The sequence below is a fragment of the Panthera pardus genome, unplaced genomic scaffold (assembly GCF_024362965.1).
Source record: "Panthera pardus isolate Hobbes unplaced genomic scaffold, ASM2436296v1 HiC_scaffold_22, whole genome shotgun sequence".
NCBI classification, from domain to species: Eukaryota; Metazoa; Chordata; class Mammalia; order Carnivora; family Felidae; genus Panthera; species Panthera pardus.
Window position 1 is genome coordinate 70,138,259 of NW_026526788.1, and position 23,677 is coordinate 70,161,935.

Below are 23,677 nucleotides of genomic sequence, written 5' to 3' on the forward strand. Positions count from 1 at the left end.
GAGACATGAGTCCAGCTTGTGGGTTGGACAGCGGTTTCAGGACTTTTTACTGGGAGTGTTAAGAACCAAGGATTATAGTGAATATATGCAATTTTATGCACCTGCATGTCATTATAAACACAGGGCGATGAGGCGCAAACTTCCTGCCCCGAACCGGGACCAGAAGGATGGGCGTCAAGTCAGAGGCTACGCAGCAGGCACATTTTGAACGTGAGTTGCAATTATTTAGGGTTCGAATAGAAGCCATTATGAGCCTTTAAATAGGGAAATCCTGAATCTATTTTAAAAGATCCCTCTGGCTACTAAGTGAAAGATGCATTATGAGGAAGGGGGCAGGGAGAGGGGAAGCAGTTAGGAAGCTATTCTTTTACTGGTCCCAGCAGGAAAAAGCTAATTATGAATTGGGCGAGTATGGGAGAAGTAGATAAATCGGAGACATTCTGGAGGTGAAACCAAGAGGATTTGCCGATACATTTGACTCTGCATAGTAATGCAAGACCACAGAGATGACCAGGCAGTCTGGAACCACGCAAAGAAATCCTAACAGTCAATGGGAGAAGACAGGACTGTTTCATGAGCTTTAAAAATGTTGGTTAAAATATTAAAAACTCTTGGGGCGCCTGGGTGGCTCAGTCGGTTAAGCGTCCAACTTCGGCTCAGGTCACGATCTCGCGGTCCGTGAGTTCGAGCCCCGCATCGGGCTCTGGGCTGATGGCTCAGAGCCTGGAGCCTGCTTCCGATTCTGTGTCTCCCTCTCTCTCTGACCCTCCCCCGTTCATGCTCTGTCTCTGTCTCAAAAATAAATAAACTTAAAAAAAAAATTAAAAAAAAAAATTAAAAACTCTTAGTGCCAATTATGAAAGTATGAGGAAAATGAAAAAAATAATAAAGCTAAAACTTAGCACACTGTCATTTAAAACATTACAAATGTTGATGATACACAGCAAGTATTTTTCTTGAAGGCAGATTGTCATACAACTTTCCAAGTTTGAATCAGCTACCGACATTTTTATCCATGCTTTCAATGCTGTGCTCTATGTCCTACAGTTTCTTTAATGCGAAGCTTTTTTCCATCAGCACTGCCTCTGGGACACCATCATCCCTCTCATCAAAGCCACTTTCCTCATGCGGGTCAAGGTCACCCTCACTCAGTTTCCCTGGATGCCGGTCAAGTCTATCGAACAGCGACAGCGTTCCCAAGGCCAGCTGTTGCCTGTGTGGCTCCATCTACATTCAGCTCAAATGTCACTTCGGTGTGTTCACATTTTTTTTCTTTGCCGTACTTTCTGTCTTTCCCTCTTTGGCTCATCCATGTTTCTAAAATGTCATGTGGCTTTACCACCAGGAAACGAGAAGTCACCACAGTTACGCGCTCTGCTGTCTGTGCATGAACGGAATACCACGCACACGTGACCAGTCACCAGACTTTGGGAGAAGTGACATTGTTGGTCACGGATCGCGGGACACATCTGCCATTATGCAGTGATTTATGGACTGAGGGGCTAACAGTGAAGTTTATACGTAGGTCATTACAGTCAATATTCTGTGCAACTGAAATGGGAACCGTGTCCTTGAGGGAGTGGTTGTTGCTTAAAGTGTTGTAACAAACTGGGCGTGTCACAATTGTTTGGAGCAAGAACTTCGGCGGAATAGAGAGATGGAAGGATATAACAAAGCCTAATAACCACACAGAGCTGAACATAGGGGATAGGGAGGGACTAGCGTTTATTTACCCGATAGAGGTTTGTCTTGTCTGAAATGTTACGAATTCGCGTCACAACTGTTGAGAGCAAACTAAAGTGGGGAAAAGATGACTTCTGTTCCCTCCAATCACACTGCTCGTCTTGTGTCATCCCTGGAAGAGGTAACCAGAAGGGTAATAGGACAGGCAGGAATGGATAGATAAACGTTTGTGGAGGGGAAAGAAAGCCTACACTGGTTATCTTAGAAGATGTGCAGAGAAGTCACGTAAATGAGAGTCAATCTGTCACACGATACACTATCGTGTCTAAAACACACCGCCTTTGTGCCAGCTGACCTGACGCTGTCACTTGGTCACGGAACGAACACGAGCCAAGCTACTTCTTCTCCACTGACACTCAGTTTCCTCATCTGTTAAACTAGATATTATTACCTCACGGAATTATTTTACAACGTTAGAAGAGCACTTAGCCCAGTGACTGACAACTAATAAATACTCCAAACCCTGAGTCATTTGTGCTAATGGAGAGCGCGGCTTCTCTGCCCGTGAATGTCTTCAAATAGAGATGAGAAGGCAGTGGACGCGTTTATCCCAAGTATTTATCCTAGCAGGTGGGCAATGCAAGCCAATGACCTCAGGTTCGGAGCTATTCTAAGATTCTGCAATTTACAATGTATTTGGAAAAGCCTCCTTGTTTCGCTTTACTTCAAAATAACAACAATTTCTTATTTACACCCTGGGACTTCGTATTCATTTTTTAGAGTGAAATGCATACCTATAAGCCAACTCAAGTTTCAGTACATTTGAAGATACACAGATTTTTTAATAGGACTGAGAGAAGCGTTTAAAACATTTTCACCTAACCAAAGGCAACCTTGTTCGTGTACATAATGTTCTGGTAACTCCATTCTCTAGCTAATTCCACTGTTTTTTTGAACTCCTAACTGGGTTAGAAACTTGGGACTTAAAAGAATCCCGAGGGGTGGAAAATTGGCTATTCACCCCCTCCCTTTGTTTTTAACGAATATACCACAAAAATATTTGAAATATTCTTTATGTACATAAAACCTGATTTAGGATATAAAAAAAATTTTTTTAATGTTTATTTTTGAGAGAGAGAGTGAGAGAGCACCAGCGGGGGAGGGGCAGAGAGAAGAAGGAGACAGAGAATCAGAAGCAGGCTCCAGGCTCTGAGCTGTCAGGACAGAGCCCAATGTGGGGCCTGAACCCACGAACCGTGAGATCATGACCCGAGCTGAAGTCGGACACCTAACCAACTGAGCCACCCAGGTGCCCCTCAACTCAGTTTTTAAACCATCAGGTTTTAGTGAAACTAAGATGAGAAACCAATTTTTTCACAGGAATGCACACTGTACTTCCTTTTCCTATTCGCCAAAGCACTTGAAGTGACCTCCTTCATGTTCCGATAGGGTTCAGCTTCAAGACATCTCTATAACCTTTAAAGCTCGCTTGTGCCTTAGGACTCCATAACGCTCATTAACGGGGGAAAAAAATTTCTCATCTTAGTCTCGCTAAAACCTGATGATTTAAAAACTGATTTGAAGCAATCCTGTTGATTTATTTTGAGGGGGCATATACCCCCTCTCGAAAAACAATCAGCAGCACTGACACACCACTGGATGCTCAAAAAGCAATTTTCACATTGCAAAAGCTGGAAAATGTATTTGCCTGTCATTTAAGCTATTCACATTCCTTGACATGGATCTATCTAGATCTAGATATAGTTTAGCTATAATCACTATGAATATGTCACAATCTACATATATATATACATATACACACATATATATACACATATACGTGTGTGTGTGTATATATATATATATATATAAATATATGTATATAAAAATATGTATATATATATATAAATATATATATATATATTTATATATATATATATATATAAAATTGTGGCTTACATATGTATCATTTGTGGGTGTGTACATTTGTAGTTTCCCCTGTTTGACCCAAAACTCAAGTTCTGGTCAAGCTTAGAGCACAACTTTAGTAAGTTTAATTAAACTTTGCCAATCACAATTTCAGTCTATGCCCAGCATATTTTAATTTCATTTCGTCGCCAAGAGAAACCGATAGACATCATCACTGTGTCTGTTGTTTCTTCTTCCTCTTATCGAAGAAAACACTGAACTGCCCCTAGCAGAGTGGGAAGGCCAAGTTCTGCAATCCTGCCAACACAAGAGAGTACTCACTTCCCCTAATATTGTTAAGGTTGTAATTTGAAAATCCTCCTCTCGTTAAATAACAGTTACCTCTTTAAACTGACTTTGTTCTATATTAGGCATTTCTTTGGAAATGGCCCCACAACCAAGTCCCTTATTAGAACAAGAAAGATAAGGAGGGTAAATATTTGAAGTGTAGTTTTTATCTCCCCATCCCGGAGAGGGAAAAAACAATAGGTCACCCATGTTCAGGAAGCTGGCATGACCTAAGCACCCAAGCATTGCCAGGGATCTAATGAGGCTGTTTACCCTGTGCCGCGGTCTTCAGGCAGCAACACAGCTAAGTTAGCCTCGCAGAAAAGCAAGTAGGAAAGACAGCTGCTTTTATTTGTTTAACTTTCTGGCGGAAGAACAAAATAATTATCTGTGTGGCCCAGAACCTAATAAGGTTCTGGCTTACTTGCGCTTCGCTATTACAAATGCTAAGATATTCTTGGGTGCTTTGCCGCGGTTCCGAGTGGTAGGCGAAAGGTCCCGCGCTGACCTTAGTTTGATAATTTGTGTTAATAAAATGCCTCGGTCAGATTTTATCATCATGAAGGAGGTGATAGAGAAGCTGCATTTGTCGTCACTCATGAGATCTAAAAATAAGGGTCTAGGCCGGTTTTAAAATGCAATTCTGCAACCTTCATGGGTAGTACATTCTATTATTTAAGAACCTTGCAAAGTGACGGTTCCTTGTGTCTAAGTACCTTGCCCTGCATTATAAGCCTTCCACTTGTTTGGTGCTCCATGAACATGCATCCTAGTTCTTCATAACCTGAACCTTCTCTTTCCAAAGTTAATCATTTCATATTTTAACGCTGTCTTCAATTCAATCCTAATTCCCCACGTATATGTCTCCTAGGTTCTCTTCCTCAGCCCTCCGTTTTCTGTCAGCCCTGCCTGAGCCGTTCCACAAACCACCTGAAGCTATAAAGCCAGGAATTAAGCAATGCTTTCTGTGAAAAGGATAGCGAGTAGGGGAGATAAGGCATACTTCCAGAATGTCCCACAAGGAGTTCTGCGGACCCTCTCTCCATTGAACAGCTGGTGAAAATTCTTTATAAAGATCCTAAAATCTAAACTCTAAACCGTCTAAAATCTCTGTAAACTGTTCCAAGGGCATACAGCAAATGAAGAAACATTTATTCAAAAAAGTCTACCAAATTTAGGTTAAAAGCTGGAGAATCTGTGGCATTGGAGCCATGACCCACTCTCTCACTCCCCCGACCCCAGATCGGTATGACAGAAGCTCCACTCCAGTGAGTGTGGCCAAGAAGGTCAGACTCATCGTCCCCTGGTCCATAGGAGAGGGCTGCAGCTGTTCCCCAGGAAGGCAGGCTGCCAACATTCTCATCCCCCCAACCTGGGTGCTGAAAACGCTGACTTCCAGGTGCATACAGCCAAGAGGTCAGGGTCTGCTTTCCTTCACCCATGCTCACTCATACAATGGAGGCTCAGCCCCAGGCATGGCGAGCCAAGAATACTGGGACCGGAGACGCCCTCACAGGGCAGAGGTTCCACACCAGATACAAATCAAGAAGACCAGAGGCTACCACCCCAGCCGGTGCCCTCCTCACAAAGCATGAGTCCACTATCCCCACTCCCATCGTCAGAACAGTGACACAGAGAAGCAGAAATGAAATAGGGGACATTACTACCAACCTTACAGAAGTAAAAATGATGAATGAATGGGAAATGAATGAAAAATATCAATAACTTTCTATAAAGACAAAAGTGACTGAAACTGACTCAAGAAGAAATAGAAAATATTCAAAGATCTACACAAGTTAATAGACGGAACTAGTAATTTAAAAACTTCTCACAAAAATATTCCCAAGAACAGATGGCTTCACTGGTAAATTCTACTAAGTATTTTAAGAGGAATTAATACCAATTCTTCGCGAAAGTCTTCCAAAAAGTAGCAAAACATTTCCCAACTCATTCTATGAGGCTGGTACCAAGACAAGATAAACGTGTCACAAGAAAACTACAAATCAATATCCTTTATGAATATAGATGTAAAAATCCTCAGTAAAAATGTAACAAACTGAAAAAAAATCTAACAAACTGCATCTTGCAACCTACAAAAAGAATGGCATGTCATGAATGTTGTACAATAAAGAATTTGTCTGGTCTTTGCCTAAGGTTCCTGGCGTGGGGCTTCTAAAAGCCTTGGAATCTCCTGAGTGATGAAGCGTTTTTGTTATTTATAAGCCTCTTGGATCATATCTAAGTTTATGCTAATGCAGTAGCTCCTGGTGAGCCCCTGGGTAGCTTCAGGATGGGGGCTGATCATGGTTGGAAAGCCCAACTTTGTGATTAGAGTGTTGAAGCTTTGAGTCGTATGTTATCAACCTGATTTCCTGACCCCCAAAGAGGATAAGGAAGGCTAGAGACGGAGTTCAATCACAGGGTTGATATTCAGTAAATCATGCCTATGTAATGCAATCCTAATAAAAACTCTGGACACAATTGGTGGGGCCTCCTGGCTGGTGAACACATCAGTGTGATTCCATGCTGATTCCATGGGGAGAAGGCACAGAAGCCCCATGTTTGGGATCCCCCCCCAGACCTCACCCTACACGTCTCTTCATTTAGTTATCTTCCTGAATTTTGTGAATTATTCTTGTGAGCTCAAGGGGGTCATGGGAACCTCCCAGGCTTATAGCAAGTTGATCTAACATGAAATCAGTCTTGTTGTAGACACTGCCATTTTACTTGCGGGGTCTATACTAACTCTGGTTGACAATTGTTATCTTTGAGCACTTTGAATATGTTATGCTACTGCCTCTGGCCTCCATTGTTTCTGCTAACCTTATTGGGATTCTCTTGTATGTAACATGTAATTTTTCTCTTACTGCTTTCAAGATTTTTCTCTCATCTTTGACTTCCATAATTTTTATCATGATGTATCTATTCATAGATCTCTGTTTTTTTATCCGAGTTTATTTCATTTCTTGGACGTGCAGGATATTGTTTTTCGACAAATTTGGTAAGTTTTTTCTTTATTTATTTTTCTACTCCTTTCTCTCTCTTCTCTTTCCAGTATTCCTGTTGATGCGCAGCTTACACTAGGGTTTGCTCTTGGTGTTATAGACCCTATGGGTTAACAAATGTATAATGATATGTAGCCGCCATTATAGTATCACACAGAATAGTTTCACCCCCCCAAAAGGCCTCTGCCTCTTCATCCTTCCATCCTACCTAACCCTTGGCAACTGCTAATCTTTTCACTATCACCATGGCTTTCTCTTTTCCAGAATGTGATATGATTGGAATCATGTAATATATAGCCTTTTCAGATTGGTTTATTTCTCTTAGTAGTGTGCATTTCAGATTCCTCCATATCTTTTCATGGCTTGATACCTTATTTCTTTGAGTGCTGAATACTATTCCACTCTCTGGATGGATCACAGTTTATTTACCCATTCATCTACTGAAGGACCTCCCAGTTGCCTCCACGTTCTGGCAATTATGACTAAAGCTGCAATAAACACCTGTGTACAGATTTTTGTGCGGACATTAGGCTTGAGCTCATTTGGTAAAAACCAACGAGTGCCACTGCTGGATACGATAAAAGTAGATTTCATTTTCTAACAAATTGCCAAACTGTCTTCCAGAGTAGCTGTACCATTTTGCATTCCCCTCAGCAATGAATGAGAGTTCCTGTAGTCCCACCTCTCCATCAACATTTGGTGTTGTTGGCATGCTAGATTTTGGCCCGTCCAGTAAGTGTGCGGTGGTATCTCAGTTTCTTTAATTTGCCTTTCCCTGATGACATGTGATGATGAGCATCTCTCCATTTGCTTATTTGCTATCGGTGTCTCTTCTTCAGTGAGGTGCCTGTTCACATCGTTTGCCCTTTTAAATATCAGGTTGCCCATTTTCCTTATTGTTGACTTTTTAGATAATAGTCCTTTATCAGAATGTCATTTGCAAATATCTTCTCCCAGTCTGTGGCTTGTCTTCCCATTCTGTTCAACTAGCGAATTTCTAATTTCAGTTGTTATATTTTTAAACCCCAGGGCTTCCATTTGCTTCCTTTTTACAATTTTTCTCTCTTCACTGATGTTCTCTACGTAACGCAACATTGTCATCATACCTTCCTCTACTTCTGTGATCACGCTTTCCTTCGGTTGCGTGGACACATCTATAGTGGCTATTTTGAGGTCTTTTTCTGTTAAATCCAACATCTTGTTGCTCTCACAGACAGCTTCTGTTGCCTGCTTTTTTTCTGGCGTGTGGGTCATACTTTCCTGTTTCATGCATGCCTCATAATTTTTTTGTTGGAAACTGAACGTTTTAGATAACATATTGTAGCCACTCTGGCTACCGGCACCCCAATTGTTATTGTTGTTTGTCTGTTTAATTTTAGTGGCTGGCTGGATTACGGTCACCCTGGGGTGACTGTGGTATTCGCAGGGATCCCTTCCTCTCTTTGAGTAACCACACCCAGCTGTTAAACTCTCATCATTTCCAGCTGCCTCCTCTATTGTTTGCGACAGTGCACTGGGGCATAAATTGCTCTACAAATGAACTCACTCGAATTGGGGCTCCTTTGAAGGAACAGTTTCTGAGGTCAGTGTCAGGAGGGCTCCTCCCCAGCCTCTTCTTCCTCTGTTCCGTCCTGCAAACCGGCCAGCCTATAGTCTAGGCTGTTCATGAAACCTATGAATCACCTCTCAACTGCCTTTAACCACAACCTCCACTGCTCTTAAAAGTGCCTTCGTATTTGAACTCATTTACTGTTGTAAATGAAATCAGTTCCTTCAGGAAGAGATGAGTTGCCTTTACAACGGCTTCTCCCCCTCACCCCCAGGCAAAATCTCTGAGCCAGGGCCCGGGAACTGGGAATGCCACCGTGGCCAGCTGCTCTCTGACTGACATTTTTGCTCTAGGAGCTGAGCACTGCCTGCAAGGTGAGGAAGCAGCAGGTCCCCGAGGTCCTCCTGGCTTGCATCTCCCGGCAGGGGCAAGGACAGTCTGGGTTCCGGTGTTCTCATCGCACCTTACCCAAGGTCAAGTCTCGATTCCAGGAGCAGGGGCTGGGACAAAGAAGGAAGCCCCCGCCTCTTGACCACGCTTGCTGGGACTGAGACACAGCACTTGGGGGGCTGGGAACACTGGAGTCCTGCTCCTCCCAGGAAGAAAGCCCTCCACCTGGGGGCTGGGGGCAAGGCAGCCTGTGCTGGTGGCCACAGTCATCTGGAGTGGAGACTTCACTTTCCAGAGCCAGCAGGACGAGGGAGGGGGCAGTCTCATTTCAGATATTACAGACTCTCAACTTTTTTTTACCAAATTTGCATAGATTTCCTCAAACAGAGGTTTCTTCATTTACTGTCGTACCGTAGGACCATTTCCAGAGGCTTTAAATGCTTGCTGTTTTAAATCTTTTCTACCAGTTTCACCAGGGAGATCAGCAGAGTCCCGTACACTGGTGTTCCAGAAATTGATCTCCTCTCCCACGTCGTCCTGTGCTGTACTCTGCACAAGGACCATCATTCCCTGCCTTGCGTTCATGAGACTCTTCTTTCTTTTACGACTGTTAACAATAGCCATCTCCAAAATCTCCAAAGCCATCGTGCATCTTTTAATGTCATCAAGGCAACAAGGCTTTCATCCAGTCACTAAGGAAAATGTTAAGCTGCACTAGTAGAAATTCCAAAACAGCCTTCCTGCAGCCAAGATCTCACCTGGCATTCAATGGTTCGAAGAGGTGTGGGTGTGGGTGTGTGTATGAAGGACTAAGACTTGAAGACAAGAGTTTTGCTTAACTGTCTTGGTCTTTTTAAGCTGCTATTACAAAATTCCACAGACTCGGTGGCTTATAAACAATACAAAATTTATTTCTCTCAGTTCTGGAGGCCAGAAGTTCAAGGTCAGGGCACCAGCCAGGCTTGGGTCCGGTGAGAGCCCTCCTCTGGACTGCTGACTCCGTTTCACCACGCTCATGGCCCAAGCACCTTCCGAAGGCCCCCCATCCCTCTTATTATTTCTACTTGACATAGAGGCCACATTATTAAACTGATGTTTCCCAAGGTATTTTCTGGGAAAATTCTAGTCTGAAGAGATTACATGAAAAAAAAATTCCTTGCTTAGTAATTTTCAAGTTATATAAAAATAATTCCAGAAGAAGTCTGGCTTCTGATCTCACTAGATCTCAGGAGTAAGAGTCAGAGAATGAGCCTTATATTCATTACACTAAAACCAAATATGAATAAGCAATATTATTCCCATTTTATGGATAGAGAAGCTGATCTAATGAGATGGTAACTGCCCTGGTTTACGCAGTGTCCGTCCCAAATTCATGTCCACTTAGAACCTCAGAAATTAACCTTACTTAGAAATGGCATCTTTGCAATATAATTAGTTAAGATGAGGTCATGATGTGTTAAGGTGGTGTTCTTACAAAAAGAAGGAAATTTGGGCACAGACACATGAGAGAGGGGAGGCCATGTGAAGACATAGGTATTCAGAGATGCACAAGTTCAAGGCTATTGAATGACAGAGTCAGAGATGCAGTCATGCATCTAGAAGCTAAGGCATATCAAGGATTTCCAGAGGCTAGGGAGAAAGGAATGGAACAGATCCTCTCTGGACCCTCAGAGGGATCATGGCCCTGTCAACACCTTGAACTTGGACTTACATCCTCCAGATCTGCGAGAGAAAAAAACTTCTGGTGTGTTAAGCCCCCCAGTTTATGGTACTGGGCTACAACAGCCTTAGAAAACTGAGTAACTGTGTAAATAAATTCTATACAAAGATTTACTATTGCTTTAAAAAACTAACAGCAAAGCAGCATTGAATTCTAACTGGGTAGTATGCACTTACTGTTTAAACTTTTACTTAAAAAGTACAGTTGATTTAGAGGTGTCCCAATCATAGGCACTGGCTTTGTTATCACCAGTGGATCTTTAAGTATGGGACTTGAAAGGATTATGAGTATTCATTTCTTGTGAGTTAAATGCTCATGAATTTGGAGTGAAATCGATATTCTCTTTCTACTCCGGGTTAATTTTTTAAGCGTTTTATCAAAAATTTATTAAGCGTTTTTTGAGACATTTCTGCGGTTGACCAATTAATTTTTTTCTTATTTTCTGGCATATTGCTAACACCAGTCCAACTTGTTCTAAAAATAAGGTCTTTTAATTAACTAACCCTTCAGAAACAACATATGGTAACCAGATTAAAGATTAAAACATGGACAGAAAATTCATCTTTGTCAAAGGACTGTCAGCTTGCCTTCTACCCTCACGCTTTCTCACAAATGAATACAATCTCATAACTCACAGCAGGCTGCTGACCCACAGGGAAGTTTGGTGAGAATTTATTCAACCTACCTCCTTTAAAAAAAAAATACCTTCGAAGACTGTGATTCTGTTGTGGGAGGTGGGGTATGGTGGGCAGGGGACAGAAAGTGAAGGAATCTTTTAAAGACAACCTGAGGCCCCAGAGGAAAAGATTTTCTTTACAACTGTGGATTGTCCCAAAGGCATAGGCATATCTCTCTTGTTCTTGTTTTTGGTAGAAGTGGTGGCTGTTTGTTTTTTTGGAGGGAAACTCTGCAATGGCCTCTGCTTAAGGAAGCATTCAGATTTTATTTACTTTAGGGAAAGGAATGGGTGCAGACAATGGTAAACACGGGCAGGGCCTAAGTAAATGCAGTCGCCCGGTGAAAATTCTCTTTACTCACTTCAAAGCACTCTGGGATTTTCTGTCTTCTACTGTAGACACAGCCCCCCCTCCCTGAACTCTTACCTAAAAGACTCAGAATCTTGCCTACCTGTGAAGAGCTAAATTCAACAAGAAAAAAGCCTTTCCCTTTTGTCTCCTGGGTGTCTTAAGATTTGCCAAATATAATAGACCATCTCTTATATGTCTGTTTGTTTACACATATCTCTGTGTACCACTGATAAGTTGAGGTAATGTTCTGGTAAAATGCAGTGAACTGTGTGGTTTGGGGAGGAAGAACTCTGAATGCTAGGTTTGGTTTAAATCCATCCCAAAGGCTGTGGACTCCCGGCTTACTCAGAAAGCTGATCAAGTCTGACGTGAGCAATCACTATGCTATGCCCCCGCCACACACACACACACACACACACTCACACACACGCTCCATGAATCTGCTTGTGTGGTGTCCCAAATATGTCCACATCCTAAGCCCCGGAACCTGTGAATAGGTCACCAAGGAACGCAGGCGGCCTCCAGCAGCTGGAAAAGGCAAGGAAACAGTCTTCCCTGGAGCCTCCAGAAGGAAAGCAGTCGTGTTTTTGGCTCACTAAGACATTTTGGACTTCTGACCTCCAGAACTGTTAGACAATAAATGTGTGCTGTTTGAAGCCACTAGGTACGGGGTCATTTGTCCCAACACTGCACAGAAAACTAATACCGGGGGGGTGGGGGGGGGAGTTCTGGTATTAAAAGAGAAAAGGAGGACGAGGAACGGAAGGAGGATAGAGAGGAAAAGCAGGCCCTGGCGCCTCTCCTGTCTCAGCCCAGCAAAGGTGTTGGTGCCTTAAATCAACCTGCTTTATAAAATTGCTCTCCTTAGAAAGGCCGGCCAGGAGTCTGAAGGCCGGGCTGCGTGCTCCACACATCAGGACCGGGCCTGGCAGAAGGCACTCACTGGTTGATGGATGGCTTATCACTGTTTCCCAAGCTCAATGGTTTCTTTCTTTTTTTTTTTTTTTATCACCCTCCTAGATTCACCCTCTCCCAGTATCCCAGTATGTAAGGCCCCACTTCTCACCACACATTCAACTCTTTGTCTCAACACCAGCCTTTGCTTTTTAAAAAAATGGTGGAGTAAATAAGGTCTTCTTCATTTAAACCCGAGTCTCACGTTAGAGTAAAAATAAGAATAATTAAGAGAAAGGGGCGCCTGGGGGGCTCAGTCGGTTAAGCGTCCGACTTCGGCTCAGGTCACGATCTCTCAGTCCGTGGGTTCGAGCCCCGCGTCGGGTTCTGTGCGGACAGCTCAGAGTCTGGAGCCCGCTTCGGATTCTGTGTCTCCCTCTCTCTCTGCCCCTCCCCTGCTCACACTCTGTCTCTCTCTCTGTCTCTCTTTGTGTCTCTCAAAAATAAACATTTAAAGAAAGAGAGAATAATTAAGAGAAGAGCCAGAGCGTCAGCCATTTGGTGGGAGGCAGGTGCACCACAGCAACGAATCCTGGGACTTCAGAGCATCCTCAACACAGATGTCACGGCAGCTGGCGATCTGCGGACTGGCAAACGGCGTAGTCGGGATGCGAATTATGGGTAAATAAAGCATTCTCCACGTTCATTCTCATGGTTTGCCACCAAGCTTTTACTCTGCCTCCGGAGCACTACGAAAGGGTAACTATACTGTGACAAATTCAAGACCCACCGCGAAACCGGTGACCCATCTTCCAGCGGGATGCACCTTCGTCACCTTGAAAGCAACAGAGATCCGCGTTTGATTTCTAAGTGCTTCTGGCCACAGCGAGTGGACTCGGCTTTCAAATGGAGCAAGCACGACAGTCTCAAGTCAACCCACGTCAGGAAGAGACAGCAGCCCGCACTCCCACTGAGAGACAGCTGGCCTGCTGACAAACTGGAGGCAAGGACGTGCGGTTTGGAACTAAATATGGAAGGTTCTAAAACTCCCTGTAAAGACCTCCCGTCACTCTGATGGAGCACTGGGAAGGTTTTCTTGGCCGCCTGGAGAATCACCACCGGCTCTAGTTAAACCTGTTTCTACTCCAGAGGAGCCCCCCGGGGGGAGCGCGGTGCCCCTCAGCCACCGCGGGTGGTGGCCCTGAAGAGAACATCCCCCAAATGGATCCCTGTGGTGGGTGGTGGCTGGCCGGCCTGGAGTCACCCCCCTGAGACAGCTGGGTGCGGTCTTTCCCCTGAACGTGAGAATCTGGGAGGAAAAACACATCCTGCCTCGGGCCTTTTTTCAGCTAGGTTTTACCGGATGGGCCCACCCCTGTCATAACACACCCCCAAAATGGGTCACAACGGCCTGTAAGAGCCGGTCACAGAATCGTGGGGACACACGAGTAGAACCATCACATTCTCGGGGGGGAATCGGGCCCACGGAGCTCGTGCCTCATCCACAGGGGCAGAACTGGCTTCAGAACCCAGGCGTCCAGAAATGCCCGTGCAGGCCTCATGCTTCTATCTATCTATCTATCTATCTATCTATCTATCTATCTATCTAAGTTTATTTATTTTGAGAAAGAGCGTGCACGAGAGCGGGAGGGGCAGAGAGAGAGGGGGAGAGAGAGAGAATCCCAAGCAGGCCCCGAGCTGCTAGCACAGAGCCCGACGCAGGGCTCGAACTCACAAACCGTGAGATCGTGACCTGAGCAGAAATCAGGAGTCGGATGCTTAACAGACAGAGCCACCCAGGTGCCTATTTCTTATACTACCGGTGCCTCCAAGGCTGCAGAGACGCTCGCCCTGCCATTTTCCTGCCCTACACTTGAGAAAAACTGGAAGGAGGACGTTCTTTTGTCTCCTGTTGACTTTGTGTGAAGACCGATAAAATGTCTCCGTGCCCATAACAGAATGCACTTGCTTCCCCTGAGATTAAATCTGTTATTTACTTAAGGCTTAAGCCTGGGCACGGGAGGAGGCGGCCCTGCTGTCTGGCTTCCTCCTGGGAAGGCTGGTGGGGAGCAGAGACGTGGGCCCCACGAATCTGAAATCGCCAGGTACCAGCTAATGTTGCTCACGTTCTGTGCCCAGCCCTGGTATAAGCAGCTGTGCTCACCAGGTCAGCTCACTTCCACAACGCCACAAGGAAGTCGGGGTTGTCATTACCCTCTGAGGCTGATGACGTGCCCAGGGTCACAAAAGAGTGCCGCCCGCCGAGGACTCAAACCCTGGTCCGTGCAGCTCTACGGCCACCAATGCCACTTCCTTGTGGGCACCAAAACCCTCTCTATAAAAACGGTGTCAGTGTGGAATCTGACACATTTCAGAGATAAAGTATAAAAAAAAAAAATCTCAGGCGGTAGTGTTAAAATTACGCGCAAAAATAAATTCGAAACACGTCAAAGTCCATTAAAAAAAGACAAATGACATTAAGAATTTGTTGTTTTTTCCATCTACGAAAATCCACAAAAGGCCTCCCTCTCCCAAGCAATGATCCGTTCCTCTAGGTTGAAACCAGAAAAGCTGCGTTTCTTTTACAGCAGCCTAAACCTGGCTCTGCATGAATTCAAGGTGACAGTGACTTACTTCAGAGATCACTTTTATTAAAATTCATGGACGGGCACCTGCGTGGCTCAGTTGGTTGAGCGTCTGACTTTGGCTCAGGTCATGGTGTCACGTGAGTTCGAGCCCCATATCGGGCTCCGCACTGACAATGCAGAGCCGGCTTGGGATTCTCTTTCTCTTCCTCTCTCTCTGCCCCTTCACCACTTGCGCTCTTTCTCTCTCTCTCTCTCAAAATAATAAATAAATAAACTGAAAAAAAAATTAAAAATAAAATACCAGGAAAAGTTTTGAAGAATAACAAATAGGACAATCAATCCACCCTTTGGGCCTGGAAATAAGAAGTCTTCAGAAACAGACAGTAAAGTTTGAGGACACAACAAAGCCACACCCAGCTGTCCTTCCAGTCGCTAATTGTCCTTGCCTACGAAACAAACAGCAGGTTCCAGGAAAGCCAGATGTCTTCATGTCTGTGCCCAGCATTTCTTTCTGTTTGCCATCCCCACTGACTCTTTCTTTGATGTCCCTTCCTTTTGCATATGCAGGTGCAGCGTAACTTAATTTGAGGCATCGGCAAGGTGGTTTTCAAAACCAGCTCCAGTAACACTGAAAGCGTCTACAATTAGGGTGAGGCACTTGAAAGGGTTCTTACATTTCATTTGGAAATTGATCTCTGCAGGGCTTGTTGGTAATCCCCATTACAATTACTGGGGATCAAGAAGGCTGGGAGTGCTTTCTCATTTGGAGGAAAGGCTAAGCGGATTTGCACAAGGCTCTGTTTCCAGGCAGGGCACCATAGCTGTGTCTGGATGTCATGCTCTCGTTCAGCCTGGGTGTGTGAAGAAGGGCAAGGAGACGCTCATAGGAGAGATGAAAGATAGAAATGTGCCACTGGGCAGTTTAGGGGCTTGTGAATCTTTCTTTCTGCGGATGCACTTCTAATTCAGGGCAAGGCCGGGGGAGGGAAGTGGGCTGGTGAGAAAATGGAAAGCACATTTTAAGCCAGGGAGAGCTCTGAAATCTTATTATGCTGAGTAATTGCAGAAGGCTTAGAAACCCCTGGACCGCTTGGGAGGTCTGGCATCAGATGAGGACACAGTGATGTGATCATGCCTGCGTGGAAGTTGGAGAGCCCCAGAGGAGCCACGGCACCGGATTTCCTTATTGCACGTCCTTGAACTTGTTCCTCCAGGGCCACGCAACGTGGGGATGTGTCTGTGCTGGCCCTTGAAGCAACTGGATGCTTAGTCCCCGCGTGGGGCTCTGTGCAGACAGCTCAGAGCCTGGAGCCTGCTTCGGATTCTGTGTCTCCCTCTCTCTCTCTCTCTGTCTCAAAAATAAATGAAAACACTAAAAAAATTTTTTTAAAAAAAGAATGAAATTTTAGGGGCACCTGGGTGGCTCAGTCGGTTAAGCAACTGAATTCAGCTCAGGTCATGATGTCTTGATTCTTGAGATCGAGCTCTGCATCGGGCTCTCTGCTGTCAGTGCAGAGCCCGTTTCAGATCCTCTGCTCTCCTCTCTCTCTGCCCCTCCCCTGCTCACTCTCTCTCTCTCAGAAATAAATAGACGTTAAAAAAAAAAAAAAAGAAATTTAAAAAACATTTTAAATGCTGAAGAGCCCATAAACCCTCCAGAGAGTCATGGTGTGGATACAACTTAATAACGGGAATCACTGGGCAGGACTTGGCTTAAAGAAAACTGAGCGTGTATGGTGCCTTTTGGTCTACTCCCCATCAGAATCAGAGATTTGAATCTGGATGACTCTGGAAAGTAACACTTCGCTTCTCTTACCTCACCTGCTTCCCCACTCAGTTAAGAGAAAAACTCCTAGAATAGAAATGTCAAGACCAATTACATGTACGGCTCAGAACTTAATTTTTCTGTCTTTCCGGAAGCTGCTGCATTATCATTCATCAAGGCAAAGATTGCAACACTGTGGCTCTGCAAAACCTTCACAGAATCATCTGGTCCTTGTTTTTTTGTTGTTTTTTTTTTTTCCTACTTTGTTCCTTTTCAGTTAATGCAAAAGAATTTTTCCCCCTAAACATCTCCCACTTCAGGAAAGACTTTGACAACCCCTCATAAGCCTGCATATTTTGTGACAGATCTATGATTATATTTAAGGAGGCTTGTCAGGGGAAGCACACTCAAGCTTTTTTTGTTGTCTTGATTTTAAAGAGTGCAGTGAACTCACTGATGTTCTAATGAGGGCCTTCTGCATCTCAGAAAAGGGGGCGGGGAAGGATGGGACTTACAGAAGGTGGTAGTTACCATTAACAAATAAAAGCAAAATAAATAAACATTCTGAACTAAGCCATGCTAAAGAAAATCAGTCTGGATCAGGGAAGCTGGGGCAACGTGAGCTGAAATGCTCTGGTTGAGTAAAGGGGTCCATGGTGGGGACAAGTCTCCCAGGACACAGAGGTTGTAGGTTTTGTTGTGGTGGTTTTGCAAGGCAGCGGTCAGTGGATACAGCAGGAAACCAGATTCCCTCTGATTACAGAGAAGAGCTTTACAACAATGAGACATGTTTGCAAATGGAATGGACAGAAAAAAAATCATGCACTCCCATTTCCAGAAGTGTTCAGGCAGAGGCTGGGTAATCACCCGGCAAGGAGCGTGTGGAAAGTGTTGCTCCTTTGGGTTGGAGGCAAAACTAGATGACAGAAGGCCAAAGGCGCCTTCTAGCTCTAGAAGTCTGCCATTCCCTGGCTTTGGACCACCAACAACCCACTCCGGGTCTCGATTTCCTTTTCAGAAAGATGAGAGCCATGGCACAGGATAGATATCTAAGATCGTTCCCAGCCCAAGATGGTGTAAGGTCATCACTTGGTAAACTAGTGTATGTTGGAAGGAGTGTTCAGGCGTCCTAACTCACTGCCCAACTTGGAAGAGGTCACTGAACTTCCCTGGGCCTTGCTCTGGGGTCTTTCCTATAATCTGTAGACAAGATTGAGGACTGAGTCACAGTACGCCCACCAAATACTTGAGGCACCCCAGTAAAGGGCAATAGGTCGAATGACTAAAGTCAAAACATCTGTGAGACAGAGGTTTTCTGAAGCATATTACAGATGATACCAATGAGGAGGAGCACTGACAAGGCCTCAGAGTTTCCAGTCACAGGATGTAAGAGGGCTCACCACGAGCCTCATGATGGTGATCCGGCGTGGGGAGCAGGTTTGGGGTCTAAAGAGCCAACTCCCCAGCAGGGAGTACGCACTACTCCTGCCTCCTTCCCAGAGGACTTTACAACTTGCTGTACCCCAGGGACTCTTCCCTTTTCAGCCTCATTCATGTTTGGTATACAGCTGGTGCCTAAAATATGTTCGGATGAACAAAATAAGTTTTGCTGAGGGAAAACATCCGTCTATAGCAAATCTATTCTAAACTTCTATATCAACTTCAAAGATGCACATTATATAACAGATAATTACCTTGATAATTATTGTTGAAATACCAGAAAGGAAGGGGGGGGAGGGATAAGGACATCTGTGGCAGCATAGGGACATGTGTCAGGGCTACCAGGCTGGATGACGGCCTGGATGCCTTGAGACCGTTCCCTAGCATGCTCCCTAATTTCTGGTTAAATTTGTCCATGATTGAATGAACATCTGCCTCCCAGGGAACCATTTGTCCTTATACATAGAGAAAAGGCATTCACACTAATCCAAAAAGCATGTTGACTTATTTTCTCTCTAAACTGTTGGGAAAAGAAGAGAGTAGGGCTTCTTTACCTATACAACTGAAATGCAAAGACTTTAAAGGCTCTTTTCCTGCTTCTTATGGTTTGGATCTCCAGGCCCCCGACCAGAGAGCTCCTGTCTAAGCGGCATGCCCCTGAGTGAAGTAACAGAATGATGGGAAGAATCAGATTCTCTCCCACTCCCAGGACCCTCTCTCATCTTCTTCCCACTTCTGAACACTTACCCCAAGGCCCAGTGATAATACCCCCTAAGCATTCTGTTGATGTCTATTTTGTGATAGTCATCAGATCTCATTCCCCATTCAGCTCAACAGTCCAAGGCTCCTGGATACACTCACGTACCTCTGTATCACATGAGCAGTGCCCTCCCTGTCCAAAGTGGGGCTTCAAATGATTGCTGAAGATATAGCTAGTCTATGGCTTAGGGTGTTACTCTTCTAAGAATAGATACATCATAAGACTTTGGTCCAAAGAATGAATCTGTTAGAGGCCAAGAAAGAAGGGGATAGACAAGTTAGATTTGGTACAGAAAACCCTAACTGCGTGACATCCAGCTCTTCCCGAACAATGGTTAGGACACATGAACAGAAAAGAGACTATTTTGAAAAATTCAGAGTGTATGGTTGCCAAGTATATGGTCCACCCACTTTTCAAACTATACAGGTCAATGGATGATACCTACTTATGAGTCTATGGCCTCTAGCAACAATTATTTTCCAACTCTTCAAATGGTTTGCAGATAGGAACTAGTCTGTACTCCCTTGAAGGAGTCTGGTTTGAGGGCTCATTACTTGCATACAAGTGTTTGCTCTCTGCTTAGACAGTAAGCTCGTTGACAGCAAGGATCCTGTCCTAATAATCTCCATATCCACTGTGCAATAAATATGTGATGGGTAGATGGATGGATGGTTACACCTCACTGGGGCCCGCAATGGAAACTGAAGATGCTGTAGGGACAGATTTGTACAGGTAGATGTGGACGTAAGAAGACACCAGAATGCCAAGTAGAGCGAGAAATGGAGGACAGAGCCCTTGGTCCGGCTGGTTTCACAGAGGGACAGGAGAGGGTCTCTGCGCCTTTGTTTCTCTTTCTACCAAAGGACTAGGTTTAAACCATCTCTAAGGCCCCTTCCAATTTGAGATGCTTTTGGACCACAAACTGTGAATCACCACTCGCTGGGCCCTGTAGAACACAAGCTACTTTCATCAGAAGGTCAGTTGGAAGGTGGCAGGCATGTTTTTTAAAGCACTATTTTAAGGATAATCCTTAAACCTTAATCATAATTCACACGATGAGCTGTTTTCCTCCCACAAGAGGAAATTCTTGCATTTCAGAACCTGCAAACATGAGCAGGAGCCCCTTGTCATAGCACCGAGTCCAAAGAACATCCTTTGACTTCCCTCTTCTTTGGTCCAATGCTACTGATTCCTCTGTGCGAACCTGCCAACTTGGATGCACCGGAAGATGTGTCCCACAGCCATCCCACCACACCCACCCCTTTTCTAGCCGAACCCTGACCTCTGCTTCTTATTATAAGCCAGTGTATACAAGGCAACAGAGACTACCAACAACTCGGTACACACAGGGCTATTGTGAGTCAACTGCTCCAAGTGCATTCAAGTTCAAGGGAATGAGGGGGAGAAGGGCAGAGGGATTCGAATCTTTGAGCTGTCACATGGAAGAAGAAAGGAAATCTCATGCTTCTATCCTGTAACGTTTATCATCTTGGATCACAGGCAGTGAATCTACTTATTATGTCCCTTTCCTTCTCCCAGCCCTAAGTTAGGGCTGCTGGCTTGGAAGGCAGGCTACATTGCCCAGGAGGGGAACTGAGAGACTGCATCTTGGATGGAGCCTAACGCAGAGTAGTTGTGCTTCTTGAACCACCCTCAACAAGCCCTTTTAACATGCTGTAGACATTGGGAGGTTTGTGGCTGGAATCTTTTTCTGGGGAGATAATACATGCATCAGTTTCCTGGGGCTGCCATAACAAATGACCACAAACTGAATGGCTTCAAACAACACAAAGTTATTCTCTCATTGCTCTGGTGGTCGGGAATCTGAAATCAAGGTGTTGGTGGGGCAACAGGGCCTCTGTAGGCTCTAAGAAAAGAATCCTTCCTTGCCTCTTCCCAGCTTTTGATGGTTGCTGGTATCCCTTGCCCTTCCTTGGTTTGTAGCTACATCACTCCAACTTCTGTCTCCATCTTTACATGGCATCGCCCCCCCCGTGCTGTCTTCACATGATCCTCTCATAAAGATACCAGCCATTAGACTTAGGGCCTCCCCTAATTCAGCATGACCTCATCTTAATTAAATACATCTGCAAAGACCCTAGCTCTAAAACGGGTCACATTCTAAGGTTCTGGGTAGACAAATTTGGCGGGGGCCGGGGGGATAACACTATTCAACCTAGTACCACAGAGCAAAGGGCAAAGTCCACAGCCTAGAACTCAGGAGATATGGGTTCAAGGTCTGCTTCTTTTATTTACCAGCTACGCAGACATGGATGAGTCATTAAATGCCCAATGCCCTTGCTATAACATGGGAACAACGCCGACATCTCAAGGTTGTTGCGAGACAGGAGTGAGAACCTCTGGGGGACTGGGGTATGGAATTCCTTTGATGCAATGGTAGCACTCAAGTCCACCACTAGGCTGGCTAAGCCAGAAGTCACAGAACTTTAGGCGACAGACAGCTTCTGAGACGGCCCCCAAAGACTCCCACCTCCCGACATCCACACCCTTGTATAATCCCTTCCCCTTGATTATTGACTGGACATGTGACAACTCACTGTCTACTGAATCTGGCAAAAGTGATGGGCTGTCACTCCTGAGCCTCCAGCTTGTGTCTTGTTCACCGTCTCTGGCTTTCTCACACCCTCGCTGTGATGGACAGCAGGTGCCATGTTGTAACTGCCCTACAGAGAGAGGCCCACATGGCAAGGGACCGAGGGAGGCCTGTGACCGATGGCCCAAAGAAATTGGAGGATCCTGCCATTACCACTTAAGTGAGCTTAAATGTAGATCCCCCTCCCCCCCCCTCAGTTAACCTTGAGAGGGCTGCAGCCCCAGCCAACACCCCGATTATAGCCTGTGAGGGACCCTGAGCAGAGGATCCCATCCAGATTCCTGACCCACAGAAGTTAGGAGAATAAGAGTTTATTATTTTAAGCCACTAATTGTGGGATAGTTTGTTGTTTTTTTTTTACACAGCCATAGAGAACTAGTTGCTACAGATTGAATGTTTGTGACACCGCCATCGTCTCCTCATTCTTAGGTTGAAACCTAATCCTCAGTATGATGATATTAGGAGGTGGGGCTTTGGGGGACGTGACTAAGTCATAAGAGTAAAGCCCTCATGAATGAGATTGGTGCCCTTATAAAAGAGACTCCTTAGAGCCTCCTCTCCCCTTCTACCATGAGAGGACCCAGTGAGATGACAGCCATCTGTGAAATGGAATATGGCCAGACACTGAATTTGGCAGCTCCTTGATCTTGGACTTCTCAGCCATTCAGAACTGGGAGAAATAAATTTCTGTTGTTTATAACCCATCCAGCCTGTGGTATTCTGGTACAGCAGCTCTCACTAAGACATTAATTCAGTTTGTTAAATCAATTTAAAAATTGAGAAACAGGGGTGCCTGGGTGGCTCCGATGTTTGAGCATCCCACTTTGGCTCAAGTCTTGGTCTCACGTTTTGTGAGTTCAAACCCCTCTTTTCTTTCTAGGAAGCAACTTTGTTCGTGCTGGCACTGCTCAGTTGGGTTCGTACTCGAAGAACTGAGCCCCGAACACCACGTGGCATAGTTTTTTATACGTTTTCTGCTTCTTTGTCTCCCATGTATAGTAACACAAACATGCAGTCTGATTAAGTGGTCTCATGTTACAAGGTCATGAGGGATGTTGTCACGTACATGTATAGCCAGGTTTCCTTGAGGGGATTTTTAGGGTTTTTTGGAGTTGGTTTTTTTTTTTTCCCCTGTCCTTAGGGAGGGGACCATACCACAGCCACACCTTTGCCACATCTTTTACCTTGCTTAGAATGCCTTCTGCCAAGTCTATCAAACTCCTATTCACCCTGAAAAGCCTACCTTAAGTCCCACATTCTCCATAAAGCCTGTCCTAACCCAGTAGTGCCCTAGAGTTGGCTCATATAAGCTCACAAGAGTCAACTGGTAATTTTTCAGGAATTTTGCAAGCCAGTTATTGAACATGGGCATTGTTAAAAATTATGCAAACTTACAATGAAAGAAATTATATTAAAGACAGAGGTAGTAAATGCTCAGAACTCAGTATTCTGAACTATCATAATACATTTGACAATAACCTATGCTGGAGCTTAAGTGCCCCGCCTCACCTTTGCGGCAGAGCTCCTCTGTCATGGTGTGTCCTTGTGTGTCACTTCCCAACTCCACATCTCGTGAAGTCACCTTGGTGACTTGAAATTGACCGTGGTGGCATTACGGTATTGACACCGTGGCAAGCGGCAAATGCTACCAAATAAAACTTCAATTTTCTTCCCAGGAGCTGGTCGTTAAACATTTTTACCAGCACCACCACTGAGTCCAGCCAAAGTAATCCCTCTGAATTCTAAACTCTCGTAGTGCTTCCTAACTTTTCTGCTCAGTGAATGGTCACTTGGCATTTGCTGCCCTAGTTACCAGGTGCATTTCTTGTATGTGTGTGCACACACACACGCACATATGCCTTCTCCCCCTAACTGGGTTATTGTCAGCTTTAGGGGCTGGAACAACATCCCCTTTATCCTTTGTGAGCTGCCCTTTCCTTAAATAACTGAACAAAATGCATCCTCCTCCCCAGGGTGAAACCCAG

General features: G+C 44.9%; 1 long non-coding RNA gene across 4 annotated transcripts in view; it reads right to left on the bottom strand.

The window, feature by feature from the left end:
- LOC109272929 (uncharacterized) overlaps positions 1 to 23,677 on the bottom strand; it is a 143,921-nt gene that overhangs the window by 14,029 nt on the left and 106,215 nt on the right. Inside the window, exon 6 of one of the 4 annotated variants that reach the window (XR_008424933.1) lies at positions 19,184 to 19,321. The exons of the other annotated variants lie outside the window; for them this stretch is intronic. This is a non-coding gene — a long non-coding RNA (uncharacterized LOC109272929). The remainder of the gene's footprint in view (positions 1 to 19,183; positions 19,322 to 23,677) is intronic. 4 annotated transcript variants of the gene reach the window in all.